Source organism: Ranitomeya imitator, chromosome 4 (assembly GCF_032444005.1).
Source record: "Ranitomeya imitator isolate aRanImi1 chromosome 4, aRanImi1.pri, whole genome shotgun sequence".
Taxonomy (NCBI): domain Eukaryota; kingdom Metazoa; phylum Chordata; class Amphibia; order Anura; family Dendrobatidae; genus Ranitomeya; species Ranitomeya imitator.
This window is the reverse complement of record NC_091285.1, coordinates 275,435,142-275,461,350: the sequence shown is the minus strand read 5'-3', so window position 1 is coordinate 275,461,350 and position 26,209 is coordinate 275,435,142. Positions and strand designations below refer to the sequence as shown.

Genomic DNA, 26,209 nt, shown 5'->3' with positions numbered 1-26,209 from the left:
AACTTGAAAACACAAAATTTGAACTGCATTACTGCACTGAAAATATGAAAAATGAGAGCTTTTAGCGCATAAAAATGGCCAATTTTATGTGTACCTCGTAGCCACGATAAGGCATCTCTCTTATACGAGGCCCTACGCTTGACCTACCTCTCTGAGAATAAACGTCTCCATCTGAATGGGTACATGTGAAACCTCTCCTTGGACTCAAATTCTCTCTCACTGTGGAGGGGTATTGGACCTATTATAATTAAAACACCTGAAGCTAGGAGGCGGGGAGTGCACGATCAGAAGGCTAGAGAATACATTTCAAAAAACCTGATCTGCACATCCAAACATAGACACAGTGTGAACAGGTGCTGAACCCAGAGTCGCCAACTCGTATATATTTAAGTAAATAGGGCAGCACACTGCAGCGGCAAAACATGCAAACTTGAAAACACAAAATTTGAACTGCATTACTGCACTGAAAATATGAAAAATGAGAGCTTTTAGCGCATAAAAATGGCCAATTTTATGTGTACCTCGTAGCCACGATAAGGCATCTCTCTTATACGAGGCCCTACGCTTGACCTACCTCTCTGAGAATAAACGTCTCCATCTGAATGGGTACATGTGAAACCTCTCCTTGGACTCAAATTCTCTCTCACTGTGGAGGGGTATTGGACCTATTATAATTAAAACACCTGAAGCTAGGAGGCGGGGAGTGCACGATCAGAAGGCTAGAGAATACATTTCAAAAAACCTGATCTGCACATCCAAACATAGACACAGTGTGAACAGGTGCTGAACCCAGAGTCGCCAACTCGTATATATTTAAGTAAATAGGGCAGCACACTGCAGCGCCAAAACATGCAAACTTGAAAACACAAAATTTGAACTGCATTACTGCACTGAAAATATGAAAAATGAGAGCTTTTAGCGCATAAAAATGGCCAATTTTATGTGTACCTCGTAGCCACGATAAGGCATCTCTCTTATACGAGGCCCTACGCTTGACCTACCTCTCTGAGAATAAACGTCTCCATCTGAATGGGTACATGTGAAACCTCTCCTTGGACTCAAATTCTCTCTCACTGTGGAGGGGTATTGGACCTATTATAATTAAAACACCTGAAGCTAGGAGGCGGGGAGTGCACGATCAGAAGGCTAGAGAATACATTTCAAAAAACCTGATCTGCACATCCAAACATAGACACAGTGTGAACAGGTGCTGAACCCAGAGTCGCCAACTCGTATATATTTAAGTAAATAGGGCAGCACACTGCAGCGCCAAAACATGCAAACTTGAAAACACAAAATTTGAACTGCATTACTGCACTGAAAATATGAAAAATGAGAGCTTTTAGCGCATAAAAATGGCCAATTTTATGTGTACCTCGTAGCCACGATAAGGCATCTCTCTTATACGAGGCCCTACGCTTGACCTACCTCTCTGAGAATAAACGTCTCCATCTGAATGGGTACATGTGAAACCTCTCCTTGGACTCAAATTCTCTCTCACTGTGGAGGGGTATTGGACCTATTATAATTAAAACACCTGAAGCTAGGAGGCGGGGAGTGCACGATCAGAAGGCTAGAGAATACATTTCAAAAAACCTGATCTGCACATCCAAACATAGACACAGTGTGAACAGGTGCTGAACCCAGAGTCGCCAACTCGTACCCATTCAGATGGAGACGTTTATTCTCAGAGAGGTAGGTCAAGCGTGGGGCCTCGTATAAGAGAGATGCCTTATCGTGGCTACGAGGTACACATAAAATTGGCCATTTGTATGCGCTAAAAGCTCTCATTTTTCATATTTTCAGTGCAGTAATGCAGTTCAAATTTTGTGTTTTCAAGTTTGCATGTTTTGGCGCTGCAGTGTGCTGCCCTATTTACTTAAATATATACGAGTTGGCGACTCTGGGTTCAGCACCTGTTCACACTGTGTCTATGTTTGGATGTGCAGATCAGGTTTTTTGAAATGTATTCTCTAGCCTTCTGATCGTGCACTCCCCGCCTCCTAGCTTCAGGTGTTTTAATTATAATAGGTCCAATACCCCTCCACAGTGAGAGAGAATTTGAGTCCAAGGAGAGGTTTCACATGTACCCATTCAGATGGAGACGTTTATTCTCAGAGAGGTAGGTCAAGCGTAGGGCCTCGTATAAGAGAGATGCCTTATCGTGGCTACGAGGTACACATAAAATTGGCCATTTTTATGCGCTAAAAGCTCTCATTTTTCATATTTTCAGTGCAGTAATGCAGTTCAAATTTTGTGTTTTCAAGTTTGCATGTTTTGGCGCTGCAGTGTGCTGCCCTATTTACTTAAATATATTCCTCAGGTCCTAAACGCGCTCATTCTAGGAATTTAGGACCTGAGGAATGACGTCGTGGCTTCTGATTGGTCGCGTGGCGGTCACATGGGCGGCACGCGACCAATCAGAAGCCGCGACGTCATTCCTCAGGTCCTAAACGCGCTCATTTTAAACAAAGAAGCCTGCGGTTACCAGCGTGATGTCCAGGGGCCGCCGGAGAGGTGAATATATCAATATTTTTTATTTTAATTCTTTATTTTACACCTCACTATGGATCCGATACCGATACCCGATACCACAAAAGTATCGGATCTTGGTATCGGAATTCCGATACCGCAAGTATCGGCCGATACCCGATACTTGCGGTATCGGAATGCTCAACACTAGTTGCAAGTTAACATCACCAGTTGGTGCCTATTGTGTTCGATGGAATGTATAATATGAACTGTGCATAACCCGGTTTATGACCCTTTAATAAACCGTATGGACTGTTTTTGTGTTCAAAAATCGTGCCTGACTACGTCAATCCCGTGCCAAGCGAGTGTCCCCCAATACACTTTGTGAGAGCAATCTTACAGAAGCCAAAGTGAGTCAAGGGGTTAATATTTTCATATTGCCTTTATTGCTATTATCTGTTATTGAACCTTTTTACAATTTTTAACAGTACAAATTTATGAAACAATCTCACTAGGGATTGAGTTCAATTAGAGTTGATTTATAACACATTTTCCCAGGGCAGCAATAGGAGCAAATAATAATTGGATATCAGCTGCATCACGGTCAGGCTAGCTAGTGGTGAAACAATTATGCAGATGGCTTACCCAATGTCCTTTTCTATTTAGAGTTACATCCTTTTGTTCTTTTCTTCTTGTCTATTTATCTTATGGTAGCTTCAGACATTATTCACATATGAACACTGCTGAAAATATTGAATAAAACATTGTGTATATGAGACTAATATAGTTTTGAATAAATAATGCTTAATTTAAGATATGTGCTAAAATACTTCTCTTGAATTGCTTGTTCTTGATTAGTCATATTTAATTACATTTATATTGTTGCCATAATTATAGTCATTCTAACATGATCTGAATATCATAGAAATTACACAACCACCATGGAAAAATAGTCACCTATCGAGTAGGAATTCGAACATAATATACAATGCATTGATAATTATGGGTTTTTATGGTGCACAGTGCTGATTATTAATGCATTATGCATGCCATTTCAAGCAGTGTAATTCCCGTTCAAATACTTAGTATTCCGCTGAAGTTATACAACATATTCTGTCATCTGCCGGGTTCCAATGGCCTCGGGTGACAACATTTTCAACATCAAATAGTATTTACTCGGGGATTCTAACTTTAAGCCATCTGTTAGAGTTGGCGGATTGTACTAAATAGATTTAGGCTGGTTTCACACTTGCATTTAGGAACGCTGCGTTTGTACCGCATATAAACGCATGCGTCATGTTTTCCTATGTTTAACACTAAAAACGCATGCGTTTTTTTATACGCGTTTGGCTGCGTTTGACGACGCATGCGTTTTTACGATGCATGCGTCCTGCCGCGGAAATGCAACATGTAGTAATTTTCAGAGGCGTCTATTTGGCGCATGGATATAAAGAGCAGATGTCGGCGCACTACAATATAATCATTCTATATACACAAGGGGTGCGGAGAAGTGGCAAACAACATGTACCAAAGAGAAGAAAAAGAGCCACTCTACAAAGAACCGCACACCACAATAGGTAACAATATATAAAGGGTAAACTTTATTGATGCATAATATTAAAAACATCTAAAAACATCCCCACAAAAACCCAAAGATCCTGCCGGACATACATGAAGCCAATGACTGTATGATAACAGTAAACATAGCGTAACTCCCAACCAGAGGTGACATATAAATCGTAATCTAATATGGTGACCTCAATTTTAGAACATACCCCCGAGGTGAGCTGTAAATGAAGGTGAGTATAAGCCCATGTATCAGAGCCTAATAACCTACCCTCTGTTTTCTAAAAGAAAACTACACCTGTATGCCAGCTGAAGATGAGCGGACCAGGAGACCAGCCAAACTGGATATATTTGATTATGAAGATTTTTTTGTCTTGTTTGCTTAATTAATATTTTCTTTCACAGGTCTCTATATTATATGCTTTCATCCAAGTAATCACTTGGTTCAAGACGATTTACACTATTTCCTTATTTATCTAATTCATTGAGGTCATTCCTGGCCCCTCTACTCGCGTTCATTTAACAGCGCTGTTCATTGTAATATGCGCCGCGCTGAATACTTTTTCGGCGCGTGCGCATTATGTACCGTTGGCAGGGACGCCTGCCTGTTCTCCAGCTCTTCCTCTCCCTTACACCACTTCCGGTTCCGGCCTCCGGATTTGATTACACGCTCACCCACGCACATTTTAAGGTATTTAAACTTTGATTGTTCGCTGTTTGGTACACTTTCCCCTGATGAAGCCGTCCTTGTAACGGCGACATGCGTAGGGTCCTTCCCCAAGCTGATCCTGGCCGCCCTCTCCCTGGAGACCTCCCCGATGCCTTTTTGGTCCCACGTTCGGCCCTGAAGACTGGTACCAGCGGCCATTTGTTTTCTCACTGGGACCTCTGTGGTTACCGTTACTTCCAGGCGACTTACCCTTTTTCTGCCTTCTGGATTCTTCACAATCATATATCCAGTTTGGCTGGTCTCCTGGTCCGCTCATCATCAGCTGGCATACAGGTGTAGTTTTCTTTTAGAAAACAGAGCGTAGGTTATTAGGCTCTGATACATGGGCTTATACTCACCTTCATTTACAGCTCACCTCGGGGGTATGTTCTAAGATTGAGGTCACCATATGAGATTACGATTTATATGTCACCTCTGGTTGGGAGTTACGCTATGTTTACTGTTATCATACGGTCATTGGCTTCATGTATGTCCGGCACGATCTTTGGGTTTTTGTGGGGATGTTTTTAATACTATGCATCAATAAAGTTTACCCTTTATATATTGTTACCTATTGTGGTGTGCGGTTCTTTGTAGAGTGGCTCTTTTTCTTCTCTTTGGTATATATTTGGCGCATGGAAACGCATGCGTTCATTTGTGTTTGATTGCGTCCAAAAAATACATTGCTGTCTATGGAAACGCATGCGTTTTTACGCACATGCGTTTGGTTGCGTTTTTGAACGCATGCGTTTCAATTGATATAACCATGTCTAGACACTGATAAGCCGCCCCTTACCATCAAGGTGATAAAAGGGAGGTTGGGGACAGTTTCAGGACACTTCTCACCAGACTCTCAGGAAGACAAGACACTGGCAGGCCGCATTTTGGAGGACAAGACCCTGATCAATGTGAGTATATCCTAGCCAATGCCTTTATTTTCTATTTTTTGGCTCCACATGTCCTAATTTCTTCCATTTATTTCTTTCTACATGCATCAGAATGTCTTTTTCGGAGTCTTCATCTGGTGAGGAGTTTGAGCCACGTCAGTCGGAAGTGGAGCATGTCAGTGAGGTGAGTATTTGCCTCTTCAGCTTGGTAAGTATTCACTGTCACATCGACACATGTGACAATTTGATTTTTCCTTTTTTTTAGAGCACTTCCACTGAGGCACAGACCGGGCCGGAGCAGCGGAGTCAAGCTCCGGTGGGAAGACGGCAGCGGGTACGTATACAAGGCTGACACTCCTCATTGTAATCTTGAATCTTCCTTTTTTACCACTCGTATTTCTTTAATTTTTTCTTCTGGAATCCTTTTGTATGTTGACTTTCATATTCATGCCATTTCTCATCATCTGTTCTCTTTCTTTTCCTTATGTAATTGAGCAAACTTTAATTACTTTCTTTAATTTTTAGGTTTCACAACGGAACGATGACCTGATCGACAACGACCTCCTAATCACACTGGTCCAGGAGCGAGTTCCGTTGTGGGACAGCCGGGATCCACTGCATTAGATGAACACCACGCTCTGCCGTTTATGGAATGAGGTGGCCCAAGCGATGTGGGATCGCTGGGACAACGCCCCGCCATGGGTCCGTAGTGCATTTGGTAAGTATTGCACTGCAGTGTGAAGCAGCAGAGACCTTGGCCGTGCTCTCTTGACTGTGTGTGATGAAAGAAACTCTCCGGAGTTTCTCTCATCACACACAGTTGTCTGTGCACGGCAAAAAGTCCATTTCCAGACCAAAATGTGTTTTATTTTAAAAAAACACGTTGGCGTTCGATGAAGGACCGCTTCTACAAGGACGTGCGCCTAGAGAGTCGTGCTGCCAGTGGTTCAGGAGCAAGGATCCGAACCTACAAGTATCATCGGGTTCTGTCATTTTTAAGACCGGTCTTTGTCCAGAGAACGTAAGTTTTTGTCACATGCTTTCGGTTGTATTGTATTGACATAATCTGTATTTTAAAATTCCACAGGATTTGGCGTCTGGTTATTTTTTGGTATTACTTTTCTGTTTCCTTTTTTCACAGCACACACAGCACGACTGTCGGCCCAGGTTCTGGAGCGGTCCTTCATCCGGCAGCCACGGACCCGTCCCAGCCATCCAGCAGCGCAGCAGCAGGTGGGCCTTCCACACTAACTGGAGACCAGGGAGCTGGCCCATCAGGTCTTCCCCTTTCGCAGTCCTCTTCCACTGCCCCATTTTTTGGGGGCTCATCCCGACAGCGACAGAGGACTTCGGACAGGTCACTCATGCCCGAGTTTTTGCACTTGAGCTCGGTTTTACACGAAGCAATCAAGGCTTTAGGTGACCGAATGGATGTTTCTCATAACCTCTTGAATGCCCGTATCCAGGAGATCACCAAAAGCCTTGATCAAGTGAAAGCCGACCTCCAGAGGCCAGCTCATCATTTTTTTTTAACCAAATTGAGCAGGGCATGTCGGAACACCTTACTCCTAATCTCCAGCTCAGTGTGATGCAGGCCTGCAATGCTGCTTATGTGCAGGCTATGCAGCAGAGTCGGTATTTACTGCAGACAGTGGCGGCATATCCAACTGTGCCGTCACTATTAACCTCAATGCCGACCTCTGCTGCATACCACTGCACGGCCACCTTAATTCCTTCCACAGGCGGACTCCACTACAGCGCCAACACCATGATGAGTGCAGTTGGATATTCCACCACCACCACCGTGACAACCGCTGCTCCGGCTTGGACCTCCTCCACTGACACCACGATGCAGCAGGACCCTGGCGTGGATTTTAGGACCGGCCCCACCACGATGCCGCAGGACCCTGGCATGGCTTTCAGGACCGCCCCCAACACGATGCAGCAGGACCCTGGCGTGGCTTTTCGGACCGCCCGCACCACGATGCAGCAGGACCCTGGCATGGCTTTCAGGACCGCCCCACCACGATGCAGCAGGACCCTGGCATGCCCTTACGGACCGGCCCCACCACGATGCAGCAGGACCCTGGCATGGCTTTCAGGACCACCCCCACCACGATGCAGCAGGACCCTGGCATGGCCGTTCACTCGACAAGCGCTATGGACTGTGAGACAGTGCAGCCGGACCCTGATGGGTCACGCGCCACCATGCTACGGCATATGAGCCCACCAAGGCGTCTCCCTGCCAGGCAAACCCCCCAAAAAAGTCAGAAAAAAACAAACTCTTAGTATTCCTCCCCCTTCACCTATCGATGTGTCTGTATTGTCAGCTTTGTCTCACCCTTCCAGTGCGTCTCAAGCCTCTCATGTGTCAAGCCCCATCCACGAACTTCCAGACCCTTCTAGTTTCATTGCCCCTTCTCCTGCCACCTCTGCGTCATCCACGGTTAGCCAGGCCTCACTTCTTCACACACCCCGTTTACATCACTCTACCCCAAGCCGGCGCGGTAAAATAAATAAGTTTTTGACTTTGTTAACAAAATAAAACAAGTTTGATTTTCCACAATTATGTTTGGTTTATTGTGTCTATCGCCGCTGGCAACACACACCGTGCGCCAAGAAATTTCGCCACACACTTATTTTTTGGGCCACATCATATCTCCAGTAGTTAAAAATACAAGACTGCAGCTATATGTGTGTCTTTAGCATACAGATATGAGGTGGGCCCAAAAATATAACATGTATCTCCATAATCTTTTTGTCTATGCCTAGTGTGGCAGTATGAAGAGAAAATGGTGGAAATACAGTGCAGTCCTCTACTGAACAGGTCAGGTGTCCAAAAACTCATTAGTTATGACACCTGACCTGTTGAGTAGATAACTGCCTTGTATAACCACCATTTTCTCTGCTTTATACATAATCTATTACACACAAATTGAGGGGACAATGGTGGTCACACGCTACATATCTATGCTCACCTGCCCAGGTGTCAGAAATAGTGAATTCATGAGCCTGTATATGTTTATCATGAATTCATTATTTCTGACACCTGACTTGATGAGTATAGATAGCGTGACAGTGATTGTCTCTCCATTTTGTGTCCAATGGATACATGAGAGGAGAATCCTGATGCAATGACGTCAACAAGCTTACCAATAAAGCAACATGGCTGCCATTACTAGCAGTATGTGGCCAGTGTTTTATATCAGTATTTGCAAACCAAAACAAGGAGTGGAACAATTAGAGGTCAATTATGATATTAACATAATAACTAGCACCTCTGCCTGTATCACCCACTCCTGGTTTTGGATTACAAAAAATGATATTTAATACAGATCAAATACTGCCCGTTTTTAGGCAACCTTTTTTTTATAATAATAATAATCTTTATTTTTATATAGCGCCAACATATTCCGCAGCGCTTTACAGTTTGCACACATTATCATCACTGTCCCCGATGGGGCTCACAATCTAAATATCCTATATGTTTTTGGAATGTGGGAGGAAACCGGAGTACCCGGAGGAAACCCACGCAAACACGGAGAGAACATACAAACTCTTTGCAGATGTTGTCCTGGGTGGGATTAGAACCCATGACTCCAGCGCTGCAAGGCTGCTGTGCTAACCACTGAGCCACCGTGCTGCCCGAAACCAAACCTTGGTTTGGAGATGAAAAAGATAGGAGACACGGTCAACACAACCAACACTAAAGTTGATTAATGTGAAATATTATTTTCATTCTAGAAAGTTACGGGAAAAGATAAAGTTACAACAGGACATTTACACTAAATTGTCCTGCCATGACACCCGGCCAATATCTGAATCAAAAAAGGCAGCAAATTGGTCCGCATGAGACCAACGGCTGCAGGTGACCGCAGCGGGTGATGCTGGAAATCAGGCAGTGGGTGTGCAACTGGTTCATCCAGTTCAATGTTGGGTCGCTCCTTAGTCATTATGTAATTGTGGAGAACCACACAGGCTTTGACCACCTCGTCAACTGTTTCCACTTTTAGATTTATGGCTGATGCAAGAATGCACCATTTAGCGACCAGAATGCCAAAAGTACACTCTACTTTTCTTCGGGCCCTGGTCAGTCTGTAGTTAAAGATCCTTCTAGTGTGGTTCAAGTCCTGACTGGAATAGGGCTTCAGTAGATTCTCACACATCTGGAAGGCCATATCCCCAACCATAACAAATGGCATTGGTGGACCTTGAGTGTTGGGGAGAGGCTGTGGCGGGGGAAAATTGAAATTGTTACCATACACACGCCAGCCCATATCCGAGTTTTTGAAAGTCTGGGAATTGTTGCCACGGCCAAAAGCTCCAATGTCCACGGCGATGAAGCGACAGTCCGCATCAGCGATTGCCATGAGCACTACAGAAAAATATTTCTTATAGTTAAAAAAAATTCCGATCCAGTTCTGGCAGGTTTGATAATGCAGATGTGCTTTCCATCCACCGCTCCTAAACAGTTGGGGAAATCACACACATTCCAGAATTTTTCTGCAATTGCACGCCACATGTCCGCGATGGGTAGGGGTATAAACTCATCCCGGAGTACATTCCACAATGCCCGACAGGTGTCCACAACTATTCCGGACAGGGTGGATATTCCAAGCCGGTATTGGAAGTGGAGGGATGATAAAATCTCTCCTGTGGCCAGAAATCTGGAAGAAAAACAAACACAAAAAAAATAATAATCTATTCTTTTTATGGTGTGGATACCCAAAAAAAAAAAAAAAAGGAAAATACACAAAAAATACATGTCAGAAAAACCTAAATTTGGACTGTCATTGGTTTAGATTTTGAACGTACCTTAATGTCACCTGTTATGTTTGCTAATGACAGGTGTTATGAAGGCAATCCAGAAACACAGTGTGCTTAGCGATCAGAGCGCACACAGTGATCTGACAAATACCCAAAAATACAAGAACGAGCTCTGAGACGTGGAAACTCTGTAGACTGCACACCTGATCCTATCCTAAACACAACTAAAAGCGGCTGTGGATTGCGCCTAACAACTACCTAGGCAACTCGGCACAGCCTAAGAAACTAGCTAGCCTGAAGATAGAAAAATAGGCCTGACTTGCCCCAGAGAAATTCCCCAAAGGAAAAGGCAGCCCCCCACATATAATGACTGTGAGTAAGATGAAAAGACAAAACGTAGGGATGAAATAGATTCAGCAAAGTGGGGCCCGATATTCTAGGACAGAGCGAGGACAGGAAAGCGAACTTTGCAGTCTACAAAAAACCCTAAAGCAAAACCACGCAAAGGGGGCAAAAAAAACCCACCGTGCCGAACTAACGGCACGGCGGTACACCCTTTGCGTCTCAGAGCTTCCAGCAAAACAAAAGACAAGCTGGACAGAAAAAAAGCAACAAAAAAGCAAAAGCACTTAGCTATACAGAGCAGCAGGTCACAGGAACAATCAGGAGAAGCTCAGATCCAACACTGAAACATTGACAAGGAGCAAGGATAGCAGCATCAGGCGGAGTTAAGTAATGAAGCAGTTAACGAGCTCACCAGAACACCTGAGGGAGGAAGCTCAGAAGCTGCAGTACCACTTGTGACCACAGGAGTGAATTCAGCCACAGAATTCACAACAGTCACCAGCAGACGTTCCTCGGGTGGAATCGCTCTACGGAGCTGGGTGTCCTGTCGCCATATGGCTCCTTGGACACGAGAAAGCAAATCCCGGAACGATTCTTGCGACATTCGCATGTACTCATGGAATTTCTCTGGGTTGGCATTCAGCTCGGCATAGAGCGTGTGATAGGCTCCATGGCTCTCACGTAGTTCAATAATGGGGTGCCTCCAAAAACGCCTACGTTGTCTCCTCCATCTTTCGCGATTTCGGTCTTGGTCCCAAGCAAAAGCACAGGCAAGAAACAGCTTGAAGCTGAAATCCAGGTTGAAATAAAAGCTCTCCATGCGAAGATCCATCATGACACAGGACACAGTAGCAAACTGTTAAAATTTCAGTAGCCCTAGGGTCTATATATAGAGATCCCATCATATACGCCCTCTCTAGTCCCATTGGTGGTGTCTGGTTATCTTGATTTTTCTCTTGTGAAATTTCTCATCATGCGCACCAAAAACGCAAACACAGGAAGAAATGCATGCGTCTAAAAAACGCCGCGTTTGTACGCGTTTACATGCGTTTTGTCCACCACTTGCAGATGCATTTAAAACGCTGCAGATTAAAATGCAAATGTGAAACCAGCCTTATAGAGGAAGTGCAATTGCAACCCAGGGTCCACCGTGCAGAGATGTAAAACTGCAGCTAATGTGAACAATGGCAGAGAATGCATTGAGCGAATGCTTGCTCACACTGAGTTGAAAGTCACTGTCATTCAGTGAGCAGCACACAAAGTAGTGTCACTCGCACACAGCAATGAAGCAGATGCTCAGCAATAGAGCCGTGTCACTCGCACACAGCCACGAAAGATGACACTAGACACGATCCCTGTTAGCTTCACAGAGAATCAAAGCCCACCAATGGAGCTGGAAAAAACATTGGTCAGACAGTCAGTAACAGCACTCAAACAACTCCTCTCCGGAGGTTTCGGAATTCTAGAGGCTATATGCCAGCCCTGAATCCATATGAACAAACTCCAGTCCGGAGGTGCTGGAATTCTAATGGCTATCAGGCGAACCTGAGCACATGCTGACACACACCACACAGTTGCGAAGTACACTCACACATGAGATTAGGTTGATACTAGCATGCCGGCGTGCGCCTCTGAAAACCTTTTATACATGCAGCTTAAGTCCAGTTTGAAAGGACCTGGCCCATGGACCAATCTGGAGCTGCCAAACCACCAGAGCAGCTGACGACCGACCACCAATAAGATGTCACCACATCACGAGCATGCTCAGTAGGGTGATTTCTGGACTTAGTCTCCAGAGTGTTCGCTCGTCGCTGACTACCACTGGTTACTATAGGCTTGGCTGAAGAACCAACAGTAACCAGATGAATAGCATGAGCCTGAGCAAGATGCTGGGACTAGGGTTGAGCGAAACGGATCGTTCATTTTTAAAAGTCGCCGACTTTTGGCAAAGTCGGGTTTCATGAAACCCGATCCGACCCTTGTGTGGGGTCGGCCATGCGGTACGCGACTTTCGCGCCAAAGTCGCGTTTCAATGACGCGAAAAGCGCCATTTCTCAGCCAATGAAGGTGGACGCAGAGTGTGGGCAGCGTGATGACATAGGTCCTGGTCCCCACCATCTTAGAGAAGGGCATTGCAGTGATTGGCTTGCTGTCTGCGGCGTCACAGGGGCTATAAAGGGGCGTTCCCGCCGACCGCCATCTTACTGCTGCTGATCTGAGCCTAGGGAGAGGTTGCTGCCGCTTCGTCAGAAGCAGGGATAGCGTTAGGCAGGGTCCATTAACCACCAAACCGCTTGTGCTGTAGCGATTTCCACTGTCCAACACCACCTTTTGTTTGCAGGGACAGTGGAAGCTACATTTTTTTTTCCTCAGCGCTGTAGCTCATTGGGCTGCCCTAGAAGGCTCCCTGATAGCTGCATTGCTGTGTGTACGCCGCTGTGCAAACCAACTGCTTTTTTCAAAGCACAAATCCTGTTGTTCCTTCCTTTCTGCACAGCTATCTTGTTTGTTTGTCCACACTTTTTATTTCAATTGTGCATCAGTCCACTCCTTATTGCTGCCTGCCATACCTGGCTGAGATTACTGCAGGGAGATAGTAATTGTAGGACAGTCCCTGTTTTTTTTTTTTTTGTGGGAGATTAAGATTGGCATTTCTGCTAGAGTGCCATCCCTGTGTGTGCCATCTCTCTCACATAGTGGGCCATAGAAAGCCTTTTCATTTTTCTGTTTGTTTTGTTGTGGGGTTTATAAATTCTCCCTGATAAAAAAAAATACAGTGGGAGATTAATATTGGCCTTTGGGCTTCTGTGCCAGTCCTGAGTGTGCCATCTCTCTCTCAAATAGTGGGCCATAGAAAGCCTATTCATTTTTTTTTTTATTGGGTTTCTAAATACTCCCAGAAAAAATAAAAAAAATCAGTGGGAGATTAATATTGCCCTTTCTGCGTGTGTGCCACTCCTGACTCCTGGGTGTGCCATCTCTCTCTCTCAACTAGTGGGCCATAGAAAGCCTATTTTTTTTTTATTGTGTTTCTAAATTCTCCCTGAAAAAAATCAAAAAGAAATCAGTGGGAGATTAATATTGCCCTTTCTGCTTGTGTGCCACTCCTGACTCCTGGGTGTGCCATCTCTCTTTTTCAAATAGTGGGCACTGGGCCATAGAAAGCCTATTTTTTTTTTTATATTGTGTTTCTAAATTCTCCCTGAAAAAAATCAAAAAGAAATCAGTGGGAGATTAATATTGCCCTTTCTGCTTGTGTGCCACTCCTGACTCCTGGGTGTGCCATCTCTCTCTCTCTCAAATAGTGGGCCATAGAAAGCCTATTTTTTTTTTATTGTGTTTCTAAATTCTCCCTGAAAAAAATCAAAAAGAAATCAGTGGGAGATTAATATTGCCCTTTCTGCTTGTGTGCCAGTCTTGACTCCTGGGTGTGCCATCTCTCTCTCTCAAATAGTGGGCACTGGGCCATAGAAAGGCTATTTTTTTTAATTTGGTTTCTAAATTCTCCCTGAAAAAATCATTTTATTTTATTTGGTTTCTAAATTCTTCCTGAAAAAATCATTTTATTTTATTTTGTTTCTAAAGTCTCCCTGAAAAAAAAAAAAATTAGTGGGAGATTAATATTGCCCTTTCAGCTTGTGTGCCAGTCTTGACTCCTGGGTGTGCCATCTCTCTCTCACAAATAGTGGGCACTGGGCCATAGAAAGGCTATTTTTTTTTTATTTGGTTTCTAAATTCTCCCTGAAAAAATCATTTTATTTTATTTGGTTTCTAAAGTCTCCCTGAAAAAAAAAGAAAAAAAAAATCAGTGGGAGATTAATATTGCCCTTTCTGCTTGTGTGACAGTCTTGACTCCTGGGTGTGCCATCTCTCTCTCTCAAATAGTGGGCCATAGAAAGCCTATTTTTTTTTTATTTGGTTTCTAAATTCTCCCTGAACAAATCAAAAAAAAAGTGGGAGATCAATATTGACATTTCTGCTTGAGTGACAGTCCTGCGTGTGTGGCATCTCTCTCATTTGGTGCCACCGAAAACAGAGTGTGTAACATTGTGCCTGATTTTCCTTGCGGTCTCACCCACCTGTAAAGGGATATCTAAATCATACTGAAGTTATAGCTCACCGTGTAAGTTGTTTGACAGCAACAAATACCGTTACTTTGGTTATGTTTTTAAAACAATGAGGAAGTCTGGTGGAAGAGGTCATGGCCGTGGGCGTTCATTGTCAGCTGGTAATGATGGTAGTGGTAGTGGAGCACCAGGTGGTCGTGGGAAAAAAAATATTGCACCTAAGTCTGGAGCTGTGGAGCCAGGTTAGTCGTCTGGCTACAGAAGGCCTCGAACGCTCCCTTTTCTGGGAGTAGGAAAACCGCTTTTAAAGCCGGAGCAGCAAGAGCAAGTTTTGGCTTACCTTGCTGACTCAGCCTCTAGCTCTTTTGCCTCCTCTTTTGAAACTGGTAAATGTAAAAGCAGCGCGTCGTTAGTGGATGTTCACGGTCAGGGACAAGTCGCTTCCTTGTCCTCTTCAGCAAAAACAACAGAGAAGGATGCAGCAGGCGACACAACGGGTTACTCCATGGAGCTCTTTACACATACCGTCCCTGGCTTAGAAAGTGAAGCAGTTAATAGGCCATGCCCATTACAAGTTGAATCTGACATGGAGTGCACTGATGCACAGCCACAGCCAGACTACTATGCTGGTCCTTTGACTCAGACCACAACATTTCCCTCGCAGGGTACTAATCCAGAATCAGACCCTGATGAGACTATGTTGCCCCGTCACGAACGCTCTACCACCGACTTACACGGTGACACAGACGAAGTTGCGCACGAGCTAGAAGAGGAGGTTATAGATGACCCAGTTGTTGACCCCGATTGGCAGCCATTGGGGGAACAGGGTGCAGGCGGCAGTAGTTCTGAAGCGGAGGAGGAGGGGCCGCAGCAGGCATCAACATCGCAACAGGTTCCATCTGCCGGGCCCGTAGATGGGACAAAACGCGTGGCAAAGCCAAAAACTGTTGGAGGACAGCGTGTCCATCCAGTTAAAGCTCAGTCTGCAATGCCTGAAAAGGGATCCGAGGCTCGAAAGAGTGCAGTCTGGCATTTTTTTAAACAACATCCAATTGATCCACACAAAGTCATCTGTCAAAAATGTTCAACTACCTTAAGCAGAGGTCAGAATCTGAAAAGTCTGAATACAAGTTGCATGCATAGACATTTAACCACCATGCATTTGCAAGCCTGGACTAACTACCAAACGTCCCTTAAGGTTGTAGCACCCTCGGCCAATGAAGCTACTCACCAACGCTACATCCCTGCCGTCACTGTAAGGCCACCATTTTCCGCACCACCTGCAGTATCTGTGCAGGTTTCTTTGCCAGGCCAAAGCAGTCAGGGTCAGGGAATCACCATTTTCGTAGTAGGAAACACTGCATCTAGGGCACAGGCGGAAACAATACCGTCTCCAACCGTCTCTCAGTCTGCCATGTCCACGGGCACACCCGCTAGTTCAACGATCTCCAGCTCTCCAGTCCAGCTCACCCTACATGAGACACTGGTTAGAAAAAGGAAGTACTTATCCTCGCATCCGCGTACACAGGGTTTGAACGCCCACATAGCTAGACTAATCTCGTTAGAGATGATGCCCTAACGGTTAGTTGAAAGTGAAGCTTTCAAAGCCCTGATGGACTACGCTGTACCACGCTACGAGCTACCCAGTCGACACTTTTTTTCCAGAAAAGCCATCCCAGCCCTCCACCAGCATGTTAAAGAGCGCATCGTCCATGCACTCAGGCAATCTGTGAGTACAAAGGTGCACCTGACAACAGATGCATGGATCAGTAGGCATGGCCAGGGACGTTACGTGTCCATCACGGCACACTGGGTGAATGTGGTGGATGCAGGGTCCACAGGGGACAGCAATTTTGGGACAGTTCTGCCTAGCCCACGGTCTAGGAAACAGTTGGCTGTAGGCGTTCGCACCCCCTCCTCCTCCTCCTCCTGCAGAAGCGAGAGCTCGTCCACAGATCGCAGTCGCCCAATCACTCCATCCGCAGCTGCCACTGTTGCACACCAGTTGTCCCATTATGGGGCAGCTACTGGCAAGCGTCAGCAGGCTGTATTGGCTATGAAGTGTTTGGGCGACAACAGACACCGCGGAAGTTCTGTCCGAGTTCTTGCAGAAAGAAACGCAGTCGTGGCTGGGCACAGTAGATCTTGAGGCAGGCAAGGTAGTGAGTGATAACGGAAGGAATTTCATGGCTGCCATCTCCCTTTCCCAACTGAAACACATTCCTTGCCTGGCTCACACCTTAAACCTGGTGGTGCAGTGCTTCCTGAAAACTTATCCGGGGTTATCCGACCTGCTCCTCAAAGTGCGCGGACTTTGCTCACATATCCACCGTTCGCCCGTACACTCCAGCCGTATGCAGACCTATCAGCGGTCTTTGAACCTTCCCCAGCATCGCCTAATCATAGACGTTGCAACAAGGTGGAACTCAACACTGCACATGCTTCAGAGACTGTGCGAACAGAGGCGGGCTGTAATGTTTTTGTGGGAGGATACGCATACACGGGCAGGCAGTAGGATGGCAGACATGGAGTTGTCAGGTGTGCAGTGGTCGAAGATACAAGACATGTGTCAAGTGTTGTGAATTCTGTGGCAGAGCTCCCTCCTGTGGTCACAAGTGGTACTTCGGCTGATTCTCTCTGGGAGCTTCCGTTTGTGGAGGAAACTGGTACTGCTGCTTCTGAGTTTCCTTCCTCAGGTGATCTGGTGAGGTCGTTAGGTGCTTCTCTACTTAACCCCACCTAATGCTTTGATTCATGCTTCCTGTCAATGTTCCAGTGTTGGACTTGTGTTTCTCTGGATCATTCCTGTGGCCTGCTGCTCTGCATAGCTAAGTGCTTCTTTGCTATTTGTTGCTATTTTTTCTGTCCAGCTTGTCTATTTGTTTTGCTGGAAGCTCTGGGACGCAAAGGGTTTACCTCCGTGCCGTTAGTTCGGTACGGAGGGTCTTTTTGCCCCTTTGCGTGGTTTTCTTTAGGGTTTTGTGTAGACCGCAAAGTTATCTTTCCTATCCTCGTTCTGTCTAGAATATCGGGCCTCACTTTGCTGAATCTATTTCATCCCTACGTTTGTCTTTTCATCTTACTCACAGTCATTATATGTGGGGGGCTGCCTTTTCCTTTGGGGTATTTCTCTGAGGCAAGGTAGGCTTATTTTTTCTATCTTCAGGCTAGTTAGTTTCTCAGGCTGTGCCGAGTTGCATAGGGAGCTTTAGGCGCAATCCATGGCTGCCTCTAGTTGTGTTTGGAGAGGATCAGGGATTGCGGTCTGCAGAGTTCCCACGTCTCAGAGCTCGTTCTATTATTTTGGGTTATTGTCAGATCACTGTATGTGCTCTGACCTCCATGTCCATTGTGATACTGAATTGCCTTTCATAACAGTCAAGTCCTTCAGTGTTTTGAGGAATGCACACGGCTGGTTAGTGCAGACAACGCCATAATAAGCATGAGCATCCCCCTAATGCGTCTGCTGATGCAAAGTTTGACGCACATAAAAAATCAGGCGTCTGCAGCAGAGGAAGAGGAAAGCTTTGATGACAGTCAGCCATTGTCTGGTCAGGGCAGTGTACAGGACGAGGTAGCGGGCGAAGAGGAGGAGGACGAGGAGGATGATGGGGATGAGTATATTTTTAATGAGGAAGCTTTTCCGGGGCCACTGGAAATTGGTGGCGTGGCAAGGCCGGGTTCTGTTTTTTTGAGGGACACAAGTGACGTAGATTTGCCTGAAATTGCCCCTCAACCAAGCACAACCGCTGATTTGACAACTGGAAGTTTGGCCCACATGGCGGATTATGCCTTACGTATCCTCAAAAGGGACACACGCATTACTAAAATGATGAACGATGACGATTACTGGTTGGCCTGCCTCCTTGATCCTCGCTATAAAGGCAAATTGCAAAATATTATGCCACATGAGAACTTGGAACTAATATTAGCAACCAAACAATCAACTCTTGTTGACCGTTTGCTTCAGGCATTCCCAGCACACAGCGCCCGTGATCGTTCTCACACGAGCAGCAGGGGGCAGCAGAACAGAAGTGTTAGAGGTGCAGAAATCCGAAGTGGCGTTGGACAGAGGGGTTTTCTGATCAGGTTGTGGAGTGATTTTGCTATGACCGCAGACAGGACAGGTACTGCTGCATCAATTCAAAGTGACAGGAGACAACATTTGTCCAGTATGGTTACTAACTATTTTTCATCACTCATCGATGTTCTACTTCAACCGTCATTCCCATTTGATTACTGGGCATCCAAATTAGACACCTGGCCAGAATTGGCAGAATATGCATTGCAGGAGCTTGCTTGCCCGGCAGCTAGTGTCCTATCAGAAAGAGTATTCAGTGCTGCAGGTTCAATGTTAACCGAAAAAAGGACTCGTCTGGCCACCCAAAATGTTGATGATCTAACCTTCATTAAAATGAACCACAACTGGATTTCGAATTCTTTTGCCCCACCTTGCCCGGCCGACACCTAGCTTTCCTATGAAAAGGTATTGCCTGTGGACTACTCTGAATGACTTTACCAATCTCGTAATTTGCAGCAGCTGATTGTCCAGCATACGACATGTTTGCACCTCCCTAAATGGCCAAACTCCCCACACGGGGCCGTAGTATCGTCACTTGGCGCAAGCACCCGTGAGAGTGCTGTTTGTCTGAAGAGGTGGGTGTGCCCGCTTTTGGTCTACGGCACTGCCACTGGGTCCCTCATAGTACAATAAAGTGTCTCTGGCGTGGTGGTGCGCACCCAACGTCAGACACACTGTTGTAACATGAGGGGCCCTGGGCATGTACCGCCGGCCACAAGAGAGTTCACCCACCCCCAGCTCAAACATTGCTCTACCACTTGCACAATTATCTCTCACAGTTACACCTATGTTTAGTCTATGCGCTGACATCCGTAAATTACTGCCACTGACAATACCATTGTGTTGACATGTATGATGGTACTTAACATAGTCAGGGGCAGTGTCCTATATTTACCCAAGTAAATACTTTGTGCAAAATTACTAGGTCTGAAACTACGCAGAGGAGCCCAACCCTGTATCTAATGATTGCACCCTTTTGGTTTTTTTTTTGTTGTAATGCGAGACATTAACATGTATTGATTTTTTGGGACTACTAACTGGCAGACACTCATTACAATCGGCCGCCGCTGACAACACCAATGGTGCCCACTGCCTGTGTACCCCTGCAAGAGAATTCAAAGTGCCTACAGCCCAATTTTATTATGTTAGGCCTTCGAAACCTGTCTGCGGTCCCTCCTTCCACTAGGCCTCCACTGACCAGTCTACTGCTGCCCGTGTACCCCTGGAACCAATGTTATAATGCCTACAGCCCTAATTTATTATGTTAGGCCTTCGAAGCCTGTCTGCGGTCCTTCCTTTCAATAGTTCTCCACTGACCAGACAAATGCTGGCCGTGTACCCCTGGGACCCATCTGAAAGTGCATATGGAGCCTCCTTTTTTTCTTTGTTTTATATTTAGAAAGCCCAGATGAACTACGCTGTACCACGGTTCAAGCTACCCAGTCGACATTTCTTTTGCGAGAAAAGCCATCCCAGCCCTCCACCGGCATGAAAAAGTCTGCATTGTCATAGCACTCAGGCAATCAAACAGTAGAAAGGTGCACCTGACAAGAGACGCATGGACCAGTAGGCATGTCCACAAAAAGTTACGTATCCATTACGGCGCACTGGGTTAATGTGTTGGATACATGGTCCACAGGGGACAGCCTACAAAGTCTGTCTGCAGTCCCTAATTCAAATTGTCCTCCGCTGACCACACCACTGCTGCACGTGTACCCCTGGAACCAATTTTAAAGTGCCTACAACCTAATTTTGTTATGTTAGGCCTACTACGCCTGTCTGCGGTCCCTCCTTCCAATACTCGTCCACTGACCACACCACTGGTGCCCGTGGACCCCTGGAACCTATTTTTAATTGCATAGAGCATCCTTTTTTTAATAGTAGGCGTACAAAGTCTGTCTGCGGTCCACTATTGAAATTGTCCTCCACTGCCCAGAGCAATGCTGCCTGTGTACCCCTGTAACCTTTTTTAAACTGCAGTGAGCCACATTTTTGTTTTAAGGCCTACTACCTGTGTCTGTCTGCGCCACTCAATACAGCTGTCCTCCTTTGAAAAAAGCAGAGCGTCAATAGTCTTGTTTTCAGCCTCTAGGAATTTTAAAACTGCATTGGGGCTACTACTTTGGTAGGGCCTACTAACGGTGTCTGCCGCCCCAAGGTGTGCCCCAGGTTTCCTCTCCATTGCTTCGATCTTCCTACTCTCGTTTAGTAGTTGTTGCAAACTACATTGCATTAGGCCTACAAATTGGGTATGGGGTGTAGAGAGACGGTGTGTTCCACTCCAAGGTGTTCCCCAGGTTTCCTCGCCATTGCTTCGGTCTTCCGACTCTCGTTTAGTAGTTGTTGCAAACTACACTGCATTAGGCCTACAAATTGGGTATGGGGTATAGAGAGACGGTGTGTTACACTCCAAGGTGTTCCCCAGGTTTCGTCCACATTGCTTCGATCTTCCTACTCTCGTTTAGTAGTTGTTGCAAACTACACTGCATTTGGCCTACAAATTGGGTATGGGGTGTAGAGAGACGGTGTGTTACACTCCAAGGTGTTCCCCAGGTTTCGTCCACATTGCTTCGATCTTCCTACTCTCGTTTAGTAGTTGTTGAAAACTACACTGCATTAGGCCTACAAGTTGGGTCTGGGTTGTAGAGACGGTGTCCTCCGCTCCAAGGTGTTCTCCAGGTTGCCTCTCCATTGCTTCAATCTTCATGCTCGTGTTAAGTAGTTGTTGAAACAACACTACATTATGCCTACAAGTTGGGTCTGGGTCATAGAGACGGTGTCTTCCGCTCCAAGGTGTTCTCCAGGTTGCCTCTCCATAGCTTCGATCTTCTAGCTCTCGTTAAGTAGTTGTTGAAACAACACTGCATTAGGCCTACAAGTTGGGTCTGGGTTGTAGAGACGGTGTCTTCCGCTCCAAGGTGTTCTCCAGGTTGCCTTTCCTGAGCTTCTATCTTCAGGCTCTTGTTAAATAGTTGTTAAATGGAACAACTGCATTTGGCGTACTAGTTGGTTTGGGGCCTACTAACAGTGTCTGCCGCTCCTTGCTGTTCTCCTGGTTTCCTGTCCTGAAATTCCATTTTCAGGCTCTCGTTAAGTAGTTGTTAATGTTAGACTGCATTTGGCCTACTAGTTGGGTTGGGGCCTACTATCGGTGTCTGCCACTCCTTGCTGTTCTCCTCCACTGAACAAAGCTGTGCCGCCTGTTTACTACTGTTGCCAATTTTGAACTGCATTTTGACTACTTACTGATTTGGGCCTACTCTCTGTGTCAGCCTCTCATTCCAGTTGTCCTCCACTGCAATGCCCCCTGGTTAGTCCTGTGTTACCAATTTTGAACTGCATTTAGCCCACTTTATTCTTTGGGCCTATATCTGTGTTTCCTCCTCATCCTGCCCATTGCCCAGCCAGTGATAGATGAGTCTGCTGGTACATTGACCCATAACGCAACATTCCCCGTGCACGCTACACAGCAAGATTGTGACCCTGCTGAAAGTCAGGTTCCTCTTCCCGCATACCATACCACCTTACACGGGGACAAAGAGGAAGGTGCAGATGAAAGTGCAGGTTCCTTCATCAGGTGGGGGGAGGAATACTAGTTGGCGACGTCACTGGCACAGGGCCTCTCATAGTACGCAAAAGTGTTGCTGCCGGTGGGAGGCACCCCCGCCGTGCAAACACACCGCTGTACTTTGAGGGGCCCTGTGCCAGTGCCAATGCCAACAAGTGGGCCCCCCTGCTTGCTCAGGATCACAGCACTTGCAAAGTTGAAATACTTACCTCTCCCTGCTCCACTGCCGTGACGTGGTCCAGATTTACTGGGTCCACTAATTACTTGAACCAGCCCTACCCCCCACAACTTTAGCCAAATGACCCCCAATTTCAAATGCCTTCCAATTATTATAAGCTAAATTACGATTGACAAGCTTCTGTAACAAGAATGGATGTTTTTGCCATTAAAATGGGCAGTGTAGGTGTTTTCCTGGCCTCCACTCACTGCCGACTATGCTCCCCCATTGACTTGCATTGGGTTTCGTGTTTCGGTCGATACCCGACTTTTCGCGATAATCGGCCGATTCCACTCGACTCGACTTTTAAGATAGTCGGGTTTCGCGAAACACGGCTCGACTCTAAAAAGGTCAAGGTCGCTCAACCCTAGCTGGGACTAACGTCTATGCTAAGCAGCACCTGCAGCGGTCAAAGCAGAATGGGAGACTGTAGATGCAGGCAATGCTTGGGATCTAACCTGTGCAGAGGGAGAATCCCGGAGCCTAACACCATCTCTGTTGTTTTGGTGGATTGCTATGGTGTACACAACATCCCAGCTGCCCTGGTTATCTTACTATGCCTCTGACAGGCATTCTCAGCAATACTAGTTATGGGTAAGGAGACAGGTTTTTGTCTTCTCTCTGGTTCTGCTATACTTCTGGACTCTGCCTCTGAATTCTCTCTTCCATGGCCAATTCCGTTCCCAAAGCCCAAATTTCAATTACTGCACACTCAATCAATGTGCCAAGCATTCACTGGTAATACAACTATTAAGTTCCATACTCTACTGGTCCTTCTCTAAAAATTTCCCCAGAACTGGCACTCAAACACCATTTTCTACCATTTTCTCTGGGCTACTCAACCAAGTGTCAGGGTAGCAATATTGGCAAAACTTTCCTAAACTGTGGCACAGGGTGCACCGCAGGCCTGAGGCACTGTGCTGATGGGTGGTATTGAACAATGAAGGGGTTTATTGTCCTCTTTTTCATGAAACATATTCATGAGGCAAGACTGATTTACTGAGGTCTCAATAATTATGTCATTAATTAAAGCTTGAACTAATAAAGCAACAAAGTGGAGCAGGACTTGGATTGTGCTGTGGTACCATCTTGCAGGAAAGCCAGGAGCGGCTGGGTGCATAGAGGGCTGCAGTCTTGTGTACTAAGCAGAGGCAGTCAGTCTATCTACAGTAATATACTGTAGATGTGTACGCTATTTTTACCACTTATCGGAACCAGTCCTCAAGGTTCTGGGAAATATCAAATTTGAAAACAAATGTCAGCCTGTAAATATATATACATAAAGACTACCACACTAGTATTTCAAATATATCTTGCAACTGTTCCTTAATATTTTACAACTAGAGTGGCTACTGTAAGGAAGCTGGCAGAGGTCAGGAGGATGCTGGAGTCACTCTGCCAGGATGTTTAAGGGATAGGCCATCAAACCTAATTGTTGCCCTGAGGAAAGAAAAGCAAAGCAGTAATACTGAGTACAAAAATGAGTAGTTGCAGCATACTCTAAACCAGACCTGGGCAAAGTGCGGCCCGTGGGCCACATCTGGCCCTCTGGCTGTCTCAGTCCGGCCCGCGGACCCAGACAGCCGTGGGGCTGGAAACCAGAGGTCCATGGTCCGCACGGTGCCTGCCCGCTCATTGACTCCTTTGGTGGAGGAGGGTCCTCCGGCCACTTCCTCCACCAATCAGCGTGAAACAGATGACGCATGGACGTCATTTCATCGCGTCAGCTTTGTACTGCAGAGAGTCAGCGCACCGGAGGCACGGAGAGGAGCAGAGCACCAGGGTACAGGACTGTGGGGAGTATGTGCCGTTCTTTTTTTTCTGTTTTTTTTTTCATGTGTATGGGATGTTTGTGTGGGCAAGTGGAGGCTATGGGGGTGTCATGGTGTAAGGGGGAAGACCAGGCTGCGGGTACCTGCTTGCAGGGTCCAGAACTGTTGAGGCTGCATCCCCTGTTGCCTGGGGTAAGAAGTGAGAAGCCGGACCAACCTCCTGACCGAGGGGGTGGGGTGACATAAAAGGAAAAATGCGTGCAGCAGCAGTTATGGCGCCAACCCGTGGCAGTGTGCAGTCAGGTGAGCGTCGCCCTCTGTCCCCCTCCAGTACCGGTGCCATGACAGGCTGCATTGGTTGGACCCCGCCACCTGCAGAGGGACCGCTGAGCTGAGAGGTGCTGTGCGTTCTGCGGTAGCCAGAGAGAGGAGTGCTCCGTCCCGCGAGCATCGGCATTGTGCAGGCCAGCATCTGCTGACTCCCGCCGACAATGTGGGGAATTGAGAGAGATGCAGTGTGTCCGGTGACTACCAGAGAGCAAGGTGCCGTACGCTCCGTGTCCGTGAGTACAGCGCACGTGCCACATAAAAGAAACCGGGTACGGGACAGACACTTGTGCCCTGATTTGCCAGTTTACACTTGCCGGTCTACGTTGGACCTGGACAGCGCTGCGGTTTATGGACTAGGGGCTCAGTGGAAGGTACCGGAGACCGATGCCTACAGGACCTTCTTGTACAAGCACCGCGCCAGCCGTTGTTGGCGCTATTGACAAGGGGGATGTCAGCATACTTAATTCTGCTCAATATTGATATAATTAATATAATATAATTATATCAATATTAATACTGAGCAAAATTAATTTTGTCCTATTGGTTCGGCCCTCCACAATAGTCACGGTCTCTCATGTAGCCCCTCGGGAAAATTAATTGCCCACCCCTGCTCTAAACCTTCAAATATAGAGTGGGTATGGAAAGTATTCAGACCCCTTTCAATTTTTTACTCTTTATTTCATTGCAGCCATTTGGTAAATTCAAAAAAGCTCATTTTTTTCACATTGATGTACACTCTGCAACCCATTTTGACTGAAAAAAAACAGAAATGTAGTATTGTTTGCAAATTTATTAAAAAAGAAAAACTAAAATATCACATGGTCATAATAAGTATTCAGACCCTTTGCTCCGACATTTAAGTCACATGCTGTCCTTTTCCTTGTGAACCTCTTTGAGATGGTTCTACTCCTTCATTGGAGGCCAGCTGTGTTTAATTAAACTGATAGGACTTGCTTTGGAAAGGCGCACACCTGTCTATATAAGACCTCACAGCTCACAGTGCATGTCAGACCAAAATGAGAATCATTAAGTAAAACACAGTAGACCCTTATTGTATCCACAAATTCTATATCTCCAAATTATATTTAATTAAGATCAGAAATATACCAGTAATAGGGTGCACTGTGAAAGCAGCAGTGAAAAACCACTGTGATGAAGAGACCAAACACCTAACCACCATGGGATAAGAAATCACCAGAAAGTCTTAAAGCTCAGGAATCTATAATATGCCTTTATTTAATGAAGTGGCAAATATATATAGAAAAAATATTTTTAAAAAATTATATCATGTGTTGTATCAATAAAACAATCGCAGGGACAGGATTACATGGTAGCCATACTCAGCAGAATAACCCCCAATACAGAAAACCCTTTTGGATCATTAATGACCACCCCCTGACGAAGGAAACATCCGAAATGCGCGTCGGG

At 45.9% G+C, this 26,209-nt stretch overlaps 1 long non-coding RNA gene across 2 annotated transcripts in view; it reads right to left on the bottom strand.

Moving 5' to 3' along the window:
• The window catches only part of LOC138674072 (uncharacterized), a 119,728-nt gene that overhangs the window by 56,551 nt on the left and 36,968 nt on the right, over positions 1 to 26,209 (bottom strand). The window contains exon 3 of one of the 2 annotated variants that reach the window (XR_011320466.1): positions 9,448 to 10,301. The exons of the other annotated variant lie outside the window; for it this stretch is intronic. This is a non-coding gene — a long non-coding RNA (uncharacterized lncRNA). Of the gene's footprint in view, positions 1 to 9,447; positions 10,302 to 26,209 lie in introns of those variants that run through there. 2 annotated transcript variants of the gene reach the window in all.